This window comes from Drosophila arizonae, chromosome 2 (genome assembly GCF_054131065.1).
Source record: "Drosophila arizonae isolate 15081-1271.41 chromosome 2, UAZ_ARI_1.0, whole genome shotgun sequence".
Classification (NCBI taxonomy): domain Eukaryota; kingdom Metazoa; phylum Arthropoda; class Insecta; order Diptera; family Drosophilidae; genus Drosophila; species Drosophila arizonae.
Window position 1 is genome coordinate 7,095,268 of NC_142922.1, and position 15,944 is coordinate 7,111,211.

At 40.0% G+C, this 15,944-nt stretch overlaps 1 protein-coding gene across 1 annotated transcript in view; it reads right to left on the reverse strand.

Moving 5' to 3' along the window:
* The window catches only part of LOC108621509 (uncharacterized), a 41,386-nt gene that overhangs the window by 8,575 nt on the left and 16,867 nt on the right, over window positions 1-15,944 (reverse strand). The window contains exon 2 of the mRNA XM_018018883.2: window positions 9,494-9,552. The gene's annotated coding sequence lies outside the window, so the exon portion shown is untranslated. The remainder of the gene's footprint in view (window positions 1-9,493; window positions 9,553-15,944) is intronic.

Sequence of the window (15,944 nt, forward strand, 5' to 3'; positions counted from 1 at the left end):
CGAGCAGGTATTAGTAACCAAATCCGACGTTCTCAGAATGCTTCTGTTGTTACAGTTAGGATTGCTCACACAGCCATCAGAACAAAGAATGCGGCATTTATGTCTTTAAGCCATTAGCCCCGTTTAGGGCCAGCTAAGATTGCAAGTGAGTTTTTACATCAATTTGCCAGCAGCATATTGTGGCGGCGTCTAATTGGGAAAGTGTTGCTGCTGACAACAGCGACAACACCCCAAGCAACAACAACAACAACGGCTGCCGCTAGACAAAGCGGCCCAAAAAAGCTTCACAACAAAGATGACAACAGGCCAGCGTTCAGTTCATGGAGTTTGTTTCTTGGGCACATTTATCAACGCCAACACGAACGAAAGTTGACCCATTGTTAAACGGTTGCCGCTGTGCAGCTTCTGCGGCTGTTGCTGATGCTACGCTTGATTTTTGCATTTGCAGCAGCAGCAGCAACTGCTACCGTTATTTTTTGGGTCAGCGTTTTGGTTAAGCGTTAATATGCATAAATCTTGGCTTTGTGCAATCCGTTCGCGAATACCATTGCTATCAGCTGGCCGCTGTGGGAGGGCGAGGGGAGGTGGATTCAGCGCGCAGCTAATTGCATAACTGTGACGCTGCCAACAGTTGCTGCCGTGTTTTTGCTTTGCATATCGCATTTGTTTGCCGCTGCTACACATAAATTGCCCGAGTTGCTGTTTGCTTTTGTTTTTTTTTTTTTTTTTTTTTGTTTGTTTGTTAATTGCTGGCATTTTTTCTTTCACTCATTTGCATTCGGTTGCGGCATCGATACTCGATACTCGATTTGTTTATGGCCACAGACGAGGCTGCAATGTGCGCCAATTCTCAGCCAGGCGCTAACCAAGTGGAGGCTGCAGTAGGTCTATAGCAGCAAAGGGTTCGCAAGTGCCTCGCCGGCTGACCAAATTTGAGCAAAACTGACACACATGGCGCAGCAGAGAATTTGCAACAAATTGTTGTGCTATTTGACCATAAAAATGGGCATCAACAAGACAACTTTAAACGAAGACCGCCAACATCCGACCACAACAACATGTTGCGGCGGCCAAACAACAACTTGCAGCTGGTTTTCAAGTTTAGCCATCGCGCTCTCGCCACATGGAATGCGAGAGATGAGATGAGCCCAGGGAAGCAGAGATATCTATAGAGATGTTGCTGTTGCTGTTGCTGCAGATAAATGTAACACAAATAAATCTGCATAAATTTCATGCTCCGAACTTGCGGATCTAGCCAGGCCAGCCAGGACGGGTGTCAGCTCGTTAGCCATAAAGTTGAATTCGACTGGCGCAAAAGTCGGTCAGCTGGGTTCCGCGCCATTTAATTGATGCCCGAGAATTTGCTTTGCCAAATGCTATATATACATATGTATATATCTGTGTGTATGTAAGAGAGTACATGCAGGTATTTTTGTATTTTTAGCAGTTCCAGGCATTAAACCCGTTCCGTGCCGCCAGGCCATTTCAATATTTTGCATTCGACTCTTTGTATTTGCCTTTATCTGATCGTTGGCATACAAAACTTTTGGTGCCGCTTACAGGCTACGAAACAGTTAACTGACCGTCGCCTCGTCTGCGACTTCCAATTGGGGCCAACAGGTTTAGCCAACAGCAGCAGCCGGAGCAACAGAAGCAGCAGCAGCAGAAAGTTCTCTTCTCGCCCGATTCGGTATTTTCTCTTGTCTGCTGCACTTGGCCAATTGCCGCTAGGAGGCTAATCTCTGGACTCTTAACGCATTTTACACACCAAAAATATGCGAAGAATGTGTGGAGATCGTTATACATATGTATACCTATCCAAATATATATATACATGTGTGTGTATAACAACAACAAACACGTTTTGTGTTGCAAAGAAGAACGAAACAGAAGCCATAAATGCTGGATGCGCTGCAGTGAGTCTGTTGATTGAATCACACAGCTGAGGCTGTAATCGAATCAAACGCTCCATTAGCGATCCAGAAACGGGGCTGCACTCAATTAGTGTTCACCATTCGAGTCAAAAGCCAGAGCCATAGATCAAGCTGCAACCTCACCCAATTCACAGATCTACAAATTACCACAAGAAGATTCCCCCGAAGCCGAAAATCGAAAACGCGAGATGAGCGCAGATATTTAAATAAAACTTTGATCTGAGATGAGAGAGATGTGCGTGTTGTTTGTTCCACATTTACACGTGAGATTTATGCGTGGCCGCGTCGACAGCTGCCGTTTGTTCTGCTGCCCATTCTCCAATTTACATTCTCCATTTCCCATTCGCTTTGCTGTTTATTTATATATTTATCGTTATGTAAATATATGTATATACTTATATACACCTGCGCTCTGCATGCCAAAGTTCTGCCTCTGGAATTATGCAGAGCAGCATAAAAAATTTATTTTTATTCACCTCATTATGCATAGAAAATGTACACAGTGTTTGACTCGGGCCAAGCACTTGAAGTTTCTGGGCGATGACTGATTCAATATTTGTGCAAAAGCATTTGAAAAAAAAAAAAAAAATAATAATAATAATAATAATAATAAAACAAAAAATACTAAAATCGAACAAATTCCTGAGCTTAAAGTGTTTGTTTCGGGTTGGGCCGCCTGCCTCAGCGGATGTTGTGGGCGCTGCCTTAAATGTCAACGTCTCGGAGTTGGCTATAAAAGGCAGCTGGCAATTAGAGGCGAAACAAAGTCGTCTCGAGCCAAGGAAATGAAACTGGCTCTCGACTACTCCAATTAGAAATATTCTTTTTTGAATAAAGCCGTTTCAGTATAATATCATATATTTAAATTTGAGCTCGATTAGGCTGCCTTTAAAATACCGTTTCGACAAAGTGCAAAGTTCTAGGTCGAAATTTTTCATTCTTTTTGAAGATTGACAATCTTCATTTTGGGCATTAATTAGTTAAATGCAAGTAAATTAGTATATACAGATTCAATATATATAACATTTTGTATGCCTTTTGTATCAAAGTTGAAATTGAAGCTTCGACTGAGTGATTCATACCGTTTCAATTCACACTAAATCAGTTCTAAATAAGTTAATTAATTTTTAGAATATTTAAAGCAGAGAAAAGTCATTTAAATGATTATTAAAAAAAAAAAACTTCTTTTGATTCTTGCTTCATGTTAAATATAATTTATGAATTTTCACCTGAATGGGTAATTGGAAATCGAAGCTGTTATCGAGCAAGAGTTAATTGCACTGACCAAGCAGCTGGTTAGCTAGAAACTGGATCCCTGTGTAAGCTAAGAGTTGAGGCCTGGCTCGCACCAAAGGCCAATGCCAATGGCACAGCCAAACGAGACACAGCGGGCGCTATATGGCATAAACATTAATTAACATAAGCCATTTAATTTCCTAGCTGAGCTACTCGCCAGCAGGTAGTGAAGTTTATACAATTAAACACAAGCCAAAGATGTCATTAGCCAAATGGTACTCGTTCCTCGAACTGGCCATTAGAGAACTCGAACTGGCCGGATGTTGGGGCAAGCGGAGGGATTTTTTCAACAGGTAACTCAACAAACTTGTGAGACCACAATAACAATAACAATAGCCACAACAGCAACAACAACAACAACAACTTGGGCAACAATTTAAGTGAAAAGAAGTCTGTTTATCAAGTTTTGCGGAGAGAAATGTATTTCGAGTGAGAGAAACCAACTACCTGTTTAATGGAGCTGTTTTCAAGTAGTATCTATCGCAAGATAGACGTTACAGATTGAGTTGCCAGAAACCTTTTTAATGACAATCAAAATTAACAATGTTCAAGACTGAGGGAAGCCTTGATATATAGTTCTCAGTTTGCGCATCAGAAGTTAGCTAATTGGCTTATGTAGTCTATTTATATATTAAGACATTAAAAAATGTATCTATGTGAGGCAATAATTAATCGGGACATTTATGGTTCTTTGATAATATCACCAAGTTGAGAATATGGTACTCTTTTAATGTCGGTACTCTTTTAATGTGCTCAATGAAACAGCCGGAGTATTAAAATATTTCAAGGTTAAGTTCCCATGTCGCTGCCATGGCCAGATTGGCGGCGTCTTCGTCTTCGTTTTCATTTGCGTGACGCACTGGCGAAGGCGACGCCAACGTGGCGACTGCGTTGGGGTGCAGCTGTTGTGGCAGCAGCAGCAGCAGCAACAGCTCTAAGGCTGAAGCAGCAACAAAAGACTGCAAATTAATAAATGAAAACGCATTCATTCATGCAACCGAACGGCGTCTGGTTTCAGTGCGAGTTCAGCTTCCTCAGCCAGTTTCCACTTTCTGTGTTGCACATGTGTTGCCGCAACATGTAGCTTCATTAAAATTGCCCTCCCTCAATAAATAAGACGAGTAAAAGTGCTTTCTCGACGATTTGGCGACGAGAAAATACTCTAAGAGAGTAACGGTTGCTATTAATATTTATTCAAATTTTAGTAGATACATCAAATAGATACTCACAATTAGAATTTATCTTATAAGAAAATAAAACTCAATTTTATTAGTTTATAAAGCAGATGAACTTTGCACCGGCTGCTTGATTGCATAAAGCTGCAATTTATAAGGTATTTTGTAGAGAAGCGCGAACTGTATCACTTGCTCGAAGCAGGCATCGCATTTCAACTGCGTGTTTCGTTTCCCACAGGCAACGCACACACACAGAAGACGAGGATCGTAACTTCAATTTATGGCCACACACAGACACCAACTGTTTGGTTGGTCGGTCAAGTTTTTGGGAGAGACTTTTTAGTTTTTGCTTGATACCAAATTATGTGCAGTAAAAAATGTTTATGATGCGTAGAATATGTTGCTGTGCCCCAAGGGTTCTGCTTGAGCTGGGTCACAGAAAAACCAGCTGTGGCTGGCCACAAGTAAACCGCACGAAAACCAAAAAGGAAATAAAAGTATTCAAACCTGTTGCGTGGGATATTTTGTAAAGATATTCAAGATATTGGAGTGTCCACAGACTCCGTTTTGTAACGTGCAACAAATTTGCATGCACCATTTGTTGGCTGTCAAGCTGCCTGACTGCCCGCCTGGCAGCCTGGCGTAGACAATACAGTTGCAATTGGGGTTGCAGTCATGACTCATGGTCAGCCTGGAGTCGAGTCGAGTAGTTTTGCGGTTTGTTCAGCAGCCGGCGGCGGCACACATTTCTGTCAGCTGCATTAACGCTCAGAGAGCCTGGTCCGAATTGTGGTTTTCTATAGCCAGAGAACTGGAAGCTCTGGGGCGCCTGCCGGAGACATTAAGCCATTGTGCATAGTTCACAGTTTCAGAAATGGTTTGCTTTGTGCTCAGCTGGCAGCTATTTTAAAGCCTTGCAACCGGTTCACATTCAAATCTCGACTAGGTAGAACCATAAATAATGAACACCCAACAGTTTGCAAAACAGAAAAAAACTAAAAGTAAAAAACAACTAAATAAACTAAAAGCTAAACAACAATAGCAGCCAAGCAGCGACTAAGTGTGACTCAGTGCATACTTAGCACTCGTCGCTTTTGAAGATTTATGAAGCTTCTTTACGGCCTTAGATTCTTGTATACAATAAACATTTAAGACAACTAGCCGACAATCAAAAAAGCTAAACTCATGCTCCGCTGTCAGCCGTCTGTGTGAAGCGCAAATAAAACTAAAAGTCTCTAATAAACAATAAAAAAATAAAAATACAAAGATTTTCCCAACTTTGCTAGTCTTAAGATAAATATACCTGCAAAAAATGCAGAGCCAAACAAAAATCAGTATTCCTCTCCTTAAGTTCGAATATATCTGGTATTCTTGTGCTTTATGTCTAACGTATAGAATCGATAATGGCTTTAAGCTTTGATGTACCGTGAAAGTATGTAATTTTGTACAAATAAATGTTTGTGTAAGACAAGAACTAGTTTCATCAAGCCAAGCTGGGCACATGACTAGGTCACAAAATGCCACAAAAGAACAATTTGCCAATTGCGGCCAAAATAACAGCCAAAGCATTGGCCCAGCAAACGAATGAAATATTTGTGCTAAATATGTTTGACTGCATTAAGTATGCAGTAGATATATATACATATATATGTCTATAGTAGTTGTATGCGATGTGCCATGTAATTGTATGTCAGAGTTGAACAATTATTTGCATTGCATTTGCAGTTTGGCAGCCCGAAAAAGCATTGCAATTTGCAGATAGATTGCGAGAGACAACAAGCAAACTATAATCGAAGGCTGCAATTGATATTTGGGCAAAACAAATACAATATTATTTCTGTTGCTAAACTGTGCCACAGCACAATTTAATAACAATTAATTACAAACTTTGTTTCTGCGTTACTCTGCAATTATTAGCTTACAACAGACGCAGCTGTAGCAACGATATTGTATTTAGCACAGGTTTCGCAAAATAAGCACATTAAATATTACGTATACGCAGCGTGCACAAGGACAAGCGCTCTCGCGCACAATGAGTGTGCAGTTGGTCTGCACTCATTGTTGGCGCTGCTGACAATGCCATAAAAGAAAGCCAGTAAGCCGCTGCCAGGCGGGCCAAGTTCAAAGTTCAACGCAAGACGCGATAGCAAACAAAAGCAGCCATTATGGTCCGTGGACTGTGGAAGAAGCTCGTTGACAGCCAGCGGGCTTGGCCGGGAGCTATTTGAATGCCGTCAGCAAGTGCAGGGAAAATGCAAAACAACAACTGAAGGAAAATGCAAGTTTTGGGCAATGAACCTGCAGGCAGCAGCAGCAGCAGCAGCAGCAACAAGCTTTTGCATTAAATAATCATAAATAACTTTGTTGTGCGGTAATCGCATAGTTGCAAGTTGCTGATGTTGCTGTTGCCCATCGACCCGCCGGCAACTTGCACTTTTCTTTTCTTTTGTTTTTTCTTACTTTTTTTTTCGCTTTTCAGAGCTTTGTAGAAAGTGCATAACGCATTAGGCCGGCTGCATATGTGGGGGTGAGTGGAATCGTTGCCAGCTGCTTGGCTGCGCTTAATTGAACTAACTCGCAACTGGCGAAGAGTCTGTCTGGCAGGCAAGCCAGTCAAGTAGAAACTCACGAGCCTGACAGCTGACGTCGCGACTTTGGTCGTGAGAAATGAAATCAATTGAGCTGCCAGCGTCAAGCGTCTAGCGTCTGGCGTCTGGCGTTGCCGTTAAACAAACTCGAAGTGCAGTTCGGTGTGGCATAATTAATCAGTGCAACATTTGAAAGTCAAAGTTGGCGCGGTCAACGATTGAGTTGCTGTTTGTAAAATACAGAAAAGCAAAAATGAAACACGCCTAGGACAGCGGTTGGGCTGCAACTACTTGACATTTAATTGGCATTAATTACCTGTATTTGTACTTTGCGGCCAACTGGCGAATGTCCGCTTGCAACTTTCACTATCGCCTACGCCACAAATGGCGAACGCAGCGAGAGAGAGAGAGCGAGAGATAGAGAGAGCGAGCTAGTGAAACCTCAATTGACAGTTTCAATTAAAGCAGTAGCAGCAGCAATATTGCTTATCGCTTGTTTATCTAGCTAACGGCCACTGGAAACACCCGCCAGCAACAGTTGCATCCTGACAGTGCGCTGTCGCAACTGTTGCATTGGGTGCGCGCACGCGCGTTTTTGCTGCGTTTTTTATCGCGTCGCTTTTCACACGCACTGCAAAATGCTTTATTGCTGTTTCGCTTGCTGTTTTTTGTTTCTTTTCTTTCTTTTTTTTTTTCGTAATACTTTTTGTGCAATTTGCCTTAATGTACATTTAATGCTGACAACAACAATGGCTGGGCCTCTGCTGTCAGTTTATGGCATAAACTGTGAGTGACATTTTTCTTCATTAAATTAAACACATTGTCAACAGCTCTTGTTTGGCAGATGCTACTGCTGATGTTGCTGATGTTGCTGCCGATGCTGCTGTTGCTGCTGCTGCTGATGAGTATTTGCCCTTGTGCCAGCGAATGCAATTTTGCAGCTTGTCACAGGGAATGCAGCCCAGACAGTTGGAGTAGGAGCAGCGCTTGCATGTCTGACTGGCATCAAGTCATTTGAATAGCCGCCACTTTGACCATTTAGCACTCAATAATTTGCTGCCCACCAAAAACCAACCGCGGCATTAATTAATAGCCAGTTCCGCCGACACATGAGCGCCGCCACAAATTGGTTCTAGCCACTGGCAGCAATATATTGTTATGGTGCCACGTGTGTTGCATGTGGAATGAGCATATATATTTGAGGGGACTCTTGAAAAACTCCAAATATATTTTTACCACACACAACAGAAATTCAAGTTTCGTGGGGCCAAGCAGCAGCAGCAGCAGCAAGAAGAAGAAGAAAATCGGATAACGAGATAAATTTGTCTTGCTTTGTTTGACTTGGAGTGTAATTTTGTTAGAAATGGAAAGTTTTTATTGTTGTTGTCATTTATTTCAAAGCAAATCTCTCAGACTAAACGTTTCGATGCAGCTGCCTTTTGCTTTTGTTGCTCGCTCTTTGTTTTTTTCTTTCTTTTTTTTTTTTTAACTGAAAATCTATTCAATTGTCTGCCGACTTAAGTGTTTGTTTGTGTTCACATTTGTAATGTGAGTGGGAGAAAGAAATGCCAAAATATTAAAACAATTATAAAGTGGTAGGCGTTTCATTCAAACATTTTTTTTATGTTTTTATAAAAGCGAGGAAAGGAGGCGGCTTGGTTTTTAAATAATTGAATTAACAATTAAAATTCTTTATAAGAGATATGTAATGTAAAGATTTTAATTATTAAATCTTAACTGCCAGAAACAAGCTTAAATTCGTTTCTTATGCAACATAGAAAAAAAACATTGGAAATCGATTATAAATATTTCAAAAACTGTCAACAATCATAGAGTTTATCGTGCCAAGCATTGTAAATTGAAATCAAAATTAAAGTTAATGTCTGGCTGGCTCTGTAGTTCATGGGCTAATGGGCCGCTCACATTGTTTAATGTGGGGCCAATTATGCTGGTGTTTAATTAAATATGCTGCTAACGATGTTGCAGCTGCTGAAAGACATCGGCAATTGGCAAGTTGTGTTATTGTAGGGTTTGCATGCCATTTGCAGTCGATGGCAATTGTAATTGTGGTTGGCAGTGCTTCCCGGTGTTGCGACATGGGGCTCCCAGGCACCAAAACGCCCCCTCCTTTCACTTCTTACCTGGCAGCGGCACAACACATTGTTAGCGGCAGTCGCCTCGGATTACAAGTGTTTTACATGAAGGCGTCTGGCAGGTCTTCAATTGGACTTGCAATTGCCATTGCAGTTGCTGTTGCTGCAGTCGTTGCCGTTGCCGTTGCATTTGCAGTGGCAATTGCAGTTTGCCTTCAATTACATGTATACATATGTATATATATATATGTGTATGCACATTTACTTTGAGGCTAGTTACAGAGAACCATGGGTGTTGGAGGCGTGTCTGGCGGCCAAGTTGCATGCCAAGATTCATTTCTTGCTTACGCATTTCCATGCATTCTCTGGGAATACTGTGAAGCCTAATGGAAAAGTGTTTGTCTCACCTGCTTGGCTTGTGTTCCTGGCACGTTTGCAGCTCGTCTAGGTTGATCGTTTCGTTTGCCTGCAAAGATGAAGCAATGCATAATAAACATTAATTTGATGATTGTCAAAAACAATTACAACTACAGCTACACTCGGCACAGTTCAATACCCTTGGGGCACATGCAATTTTTGGCCAGCGCACATTGCCTGAAATCGAATTACCAAATGTTAAAGCCGTCCGTCCGTCCACCCGCCCGCAACTGAACGGCGCCAAGGCTGGCCCATTGGCTCGGCTGGCCAAATACAAGAAATGACCCGAATTCGATGCACGTTGCGCTCGTGTTTCGTGCCTCCCATTGGCAATACCCGTCCTGGCATGCAACCAGCTGTTTCTTACGGCTCGACTCTGCGTCTCAGCCAAGTCAACTCAAGTCATGCCCAGCACATGCATGTATACATACGTATATATGTATATTTATATAAAGATATATACATTTTGGCATTTGGGCACATTTAATCGACACCAGAGAGTATCAGTGTCGTCGTCACAGCAAGCTGTAATCGAGCCGCCTGAGCTGAACATTTTTTATTGTCATACTCTCGAGTTGTTGACCAAGTTGCAGCCAGTTTATGCACTTGAACACTTGGCTTGGTGCTGACAAAAAGTAGAAGCTTTTATCAAGGCTAACATGCCAAGCCACAAGTGGTTTTTGCTTTTACCACTTTTAATAGTTGGCCATGGCGCACACTCGTTCTAGTGACCCGTCGAACCAACTACTCCGCTTCAAGTGCTTGTTTAAATCTAATTCTTATTGGTTTGCCAGCCAGTTATTAATTGTCATATACTGAATAAATCCAGCCAGTAATTAATTGTCATAAACAGAATAGATCAATTTTGCAATCCCACAAATTAGCATGAAGTTCTAGAGAATAAATGTAATTAATATAAGCTTAAGGAGCGTGGTGTGTATCTGAGTGTAATCGAAATCAATAACTTGAATTTGAACTTGAATGCTTGTATCTCAAATTTACATTTATTAACTCTATAAAATCTATAAACCTTTAATTGGCAAGCTAGAAAAAATATGCTTAAACTTCCTAGTTCATTTAAACGTATAATATATTATATTTATGATATTGTATATTCGATTATATTTATTATACATTCTATAATGTTGCAATACTTGATTTAATATTGAGAGAGATTTTAATATAAATTAAATAAATTATTTATATTATTTAACAGTTGAAAATTATAAAAAATTTCTTGAATGAGGGAGTGCCGTCATTAAATTGATCTATTTATTTAATTGGATTAATTTGAATTTTCTTAAAAATTAAATGAATTATTTTCGATATTATATAAATGATAATACTAGTTTCTATTGATATATTATTCAATTGATATATTATTACTATTCAATTGATATATTATTATTAATATAATATCGAGAATTATTTTCGATATTATATTAATAATAATACTAATATTAATACTAGTTGATGTTATTTTGATATTTTGGCAACTTCCACTAAAAATAATCCATTTCAGCTTTAATCAGCCTTAAGGTCAATCACAATTTAATCATAGACAGCAGTGGTTTGCAGCGTTTTGCATTGCTCAGTCAAATTGTTGGGTGGCTGAGCCTGGTGGCGCGGCTAACGGCTGTTTAATCAACAGACATTCCATTTAGCACTTGAACCGCGGCTGTATCTGTTCATTAGCAAGTCGAGCGACAGCACGAGCAGTGGGCTGTTGCCTAAGCGTGCCGAGAGATATGGTAAGAACTGGATTTGGATTCGGAATCGAAATCAGTCATATATATTTAATTAATTGTTAGGCATTCTCCACTTCTCTCTCTCTCTCTCTATGGCAGTCGAGTGCAGCCCTGGGCTTTATAGTAGGTAAACTTTGAAATTGTTACGCTACAGCACGATGTGTATCAGTCGGGCAGTCTACAAACATGGATATGATACCTAGAATTAGATTCCGAAATAGGGCAGTTTAACGCCAAACGTTGGTTTCTATCCACGGCAGAAGCAAGAGCTCCAAATTGTCTGTAGTCGCATGTTCAGGAAGTTACTTTGGCTACCTTTTGTGGATTCAACAGAATTTCAAGAGCTCCAAATGAAGTACGTGAACCAGCCCACAGTTGCTGTTGTGAAAGAGGGTGTGTGTGTGTGTGTGGGGGGAGGCCGTTGGGGCAAGATGATAAAGCAAACAGTGAAGGTCATTACCGGAAAAACGGGTTTCTGTTGTCTGCACCACCGAAGTGAGTAAGCATTTAGCATTAAAATACCGTTGGGATTATGGCACTGAATATGCATGGGCGTTCGCCTTAATGGCCAACGCTTAACGCTGTCAGTTGCCAGTTGCCGGTTGCCAGTTGCCAGTTGCCAGATACTAGTTGCCCCTTGCTAGTTACTAGTTGTTGTTCCAGTTGCCCCCATCAAAAAAGGCAGCAGCAGCAGCAGCCGCAGCAGCAGCAGCAACAACAACAACTGCATCTGCATAAATTATGCGCCCAGAGACATTTGCAAATTGTCATTCGACAGAGAATCTACGACACGACGACGCAAATGATGTTGATGTTGGTGATGATGATAATGATGATGATGGGGATGACATGGCAATTGAAGCCGTGTTTCAAGCCCACGCCAAGCCAACGCCCCAATGCTGTTAGCTGCTCGGTACGGAATATTGTGACCGCTCACACTTAACTGCATTTTGTAAAAGGTTAACGCCGGCTACTTGCATAAAGACGAATCTTTAAGCTTAAACAAGAACTGATAAACTAACAGACTTGCTATAAGCTTAAAAATAATAATTAATGTGCGATTAAAGCTATTCTCGTAATACAAAAAACTTGCACTCAAAGTTTATTAAACCAACCTGTTTGAAACCAGAATTTCAAATAAGATTTTTTGTGTCGCAGTCGTCGACTAGACCTCGTACCGAACGGTTGTGTTATCGCAGAGTTCAGTTCACAGCTTATCAGTTTTTCAAGCGCCTATCTTCTATTTTTGCACTAATTCTTTGTCTTTCAATATACACAGAAGCATATAAGCATAAAGTAAGTCAAATACACAGTTATGCCCAACGGGCATTATAGCCAAGGGGCGAATCGCTTTGCAATGCTAAGCGATAGCCCCAAAACCAAAAGAAAAAAACCGACACCACTTGCAGAAGCTTTCCCAGAACTCCCAACTCCTAATTTACCAAATCCAAAATTCATTATTATGTCAGCCACCGACACTAAAAACCCTATCTCCACATACTCCTGTTTCGCCGTTGAACGTGCAATTAAACTCATCAGCAAAAACATATTAAAAATTAACGAAATGCGTGACGGAAATCTTCTACTATTCGTAGAGAACGCAACAGTAGCTGAAAAATTCATTGCTTCCAAAGAGCTCCATGGTATTTGCCAAATATCTTGTGAATATCACAAAAATCTTAATTACTGTAAAGGAACAGTATATGCCCCATTCCTTAACAACGTCACAAATGATGAAATACTCAAAGAACTTAAATCTCAAGGAGTTGTCGATGTATATAAATACACCAAACTCATAGATGGCAAAACCATCCCGTCTGGCGTAGTGCAGCTCACCTTCAACTTGTATAATCTTCCCCCAAAAATGCAAATTTCATGGCACGTTGTAAAGGTCAAACAATATATACCTAACCCAATGCGATGCAAAAATTGCCAAATTATTGGCCACACAGCAAAGTATTGCAAAGCAACAGCGGCTTGCGACCCATGTGGTCTACCAGTTCACAAACCTACTCAGTGCACGCGCACTTTCTGCGTGAATTGTAATGGAGAGCATGCAGCTAGCAGCAAAGACTGTCCAAAATTTAAAGAAGCGCAAGAAATAATCAAAATAAAAACCACAGACAAATGCACCATGTACGAAGCCAAAACGAAATATTACAAACAACGCACACAGACACCGACAAATACGAAAAAAACATTTTCAGAAATAGCCGCTAAATTAACACCGCAAAAAGAAAACGAGACAAAAATCTTACCATCCACCTCCAATAAAGAAAATAATTCTAAAGACAAATCAAAAACTAGAAGCACACCCGAAAACCCCTTTGACTTCACAAACACAAAATATACAAAAGAAACGCCGGAACATAGCATAAGCAAACCAAATAAACAAACACTCAACACAACGAAACGCTCAAATCACAAAGACAAGATTATCTCAAGCGACTCAGAAACAGACATAGACATCACTTACTTAAGAAATAAATACAAGACGAACAACCAAAATCACCCAACGCTCTCTGATACGGATAGTATCATAGAGGACGTTGAGTTATAATAAAACCTCTCAAAGCTCTCAAAGCTCGCTCTCTCTCTCGGTCTCTGCGAAAGCCTATAATGATTTACTGCATTAAAGCGCAACTTCGCTAAACCGAGAGGGAGAACGTGCAAGAGAGAGATTATAAAACTAACACAAAAATCAAAACAAAACGGATTAACACAAAGCATAACATAATGACTCTAAAAATATTACAATGGAACATAAATGGATATAAGCACAATTACAATAATCTCTCTCTCTTAATAAAAAACCAAAACCCACATATCATAGCTCTACAAGAAACCCATTTGACCGATCTCAGCTCAAAAATTCCCATACCAAACCAATTCTCGTTTTATCAGAAAAATGATACTAATCCATCGGCTCCTAAAGCCAACAGAGGAGTAGCTTTCCTAATATCAAAAAATATACAACACAGAATAGTAGATCACCGGTCTAACATTTTAGCAATATGTGCCGAAATTCAAGCTAAATTACCATTTGTAATTATTAATATTTACCTTTCTCCTACGGACAAGTTCACAGAACAAGACCTTCATAACCTGACAGACAGTTTTAATAAGCCAGTATTACTGCTAGGTGACTTTAACTCCTGGCATTCTCTTTGGGGATCACCCTCAAACAACCCAAGAGGTAAAACTATTGCAAATTTTGTTCTCAACAGTAATCTAATAGCTCTAAACAAAGGAGACCCCACACACTACTCCACTCATAACACATTCACACACGTTGACCTAGCCTTCTGTACGCCACCAGTTAACCTTAACGCCACCTGGGCTATAGATAAAGATCTATACGGAAGCGACCACTACCCAATATACATACAAATCTTTCCCACAGCAAATACAAAATTCTATAAAACACATAGATATAAACTTTACTCAGCGAACTGGGAATTATTCCAGGAAAATATAGACGAACTAATACCAGGACTAACTATAACACACAATACTAATCAAACAGCCGCTAAATTCCTCAAAATAGTGAAGACATCTGCTAATAAATCAATACCCACATCCAATCCCAACAGAAAGAAAAATAATCACATATACTGGTGGAACCCAGAACTTGAAAAATTAAAAAAAGAAAAAATAAAATGTTTAAATAATTTAAGAAAACACCTAAGCACAGAAAACATGCTAATCTACAAAAAAGCGAACGCAAAGTTTAAATATACGGCCAAAATAGCCCAAAGAATAAGCTTTGCTAAATTTACAGAAGATATAAGCCCTAACACAACAACTAAAGTACTCTGGGACAAAGTTCACAAGCTCTCGGGGATACATAAAATTACCCACATTCATTCCATACAAACAGAAACAGGAAACTCATGCGATCCGGAAAAAATAACCGAAGCATTCTGCAAAACCTGGTCAAATTATTCAGACAACTCAAATTTCTCACACACCTTCAATAATAAAAAACAACAGCACATAGCCCAAACAACCATCACATACACTCCAAGAAATAGAGCTAAAATCATTGAAAAACCTATAACACTTTTAGAATTGCAATCCTGCCTAGATACCCTTAAAGGATCTACTCCCGGACAGGACAATATCACTTATCAAATAATTAAAAAGCTTCCCTCATCTGCAATAAACAAACTCTTAGAGCTTTATAATATAATACTTGACACCAGCAATATCCCTCAACAATGGAAAATTGCAACAATAATACCTATAAACAAACCAAATAAACCAAAGCACTTACTCAACAGTTATCGTCCAATATCACTGCTCCCTTGTATTTCCAAAATCCTAGAAAAAATCATATCAAAAAGAATTATGTGGATGCTCAACCAAGAGAACCTCCTATCACCTAACCAATATGCATACAAACAAAACAGGTCGACCATGGACCCCTTACTTATAATAGATAACTTTATTTGTAATAGCTTAGCCACAAAAAACCACATATCGGTGCTCTCAATCGATATGGAAAAAGCTTTTGACAGGGTGGGAGCTCATTGCATCATACAGCAACTATATGATTGGAAATTTGGTCCAAAAATTGTCAATTACATTCGTAGCTACCTAAACAACCGTAAAATACGAGTTAAAGCCAATAACACATTATCTAATGTAATGGGCTTAAAAAACGGCATCCCACAAGGTTCTCCACTTTCAG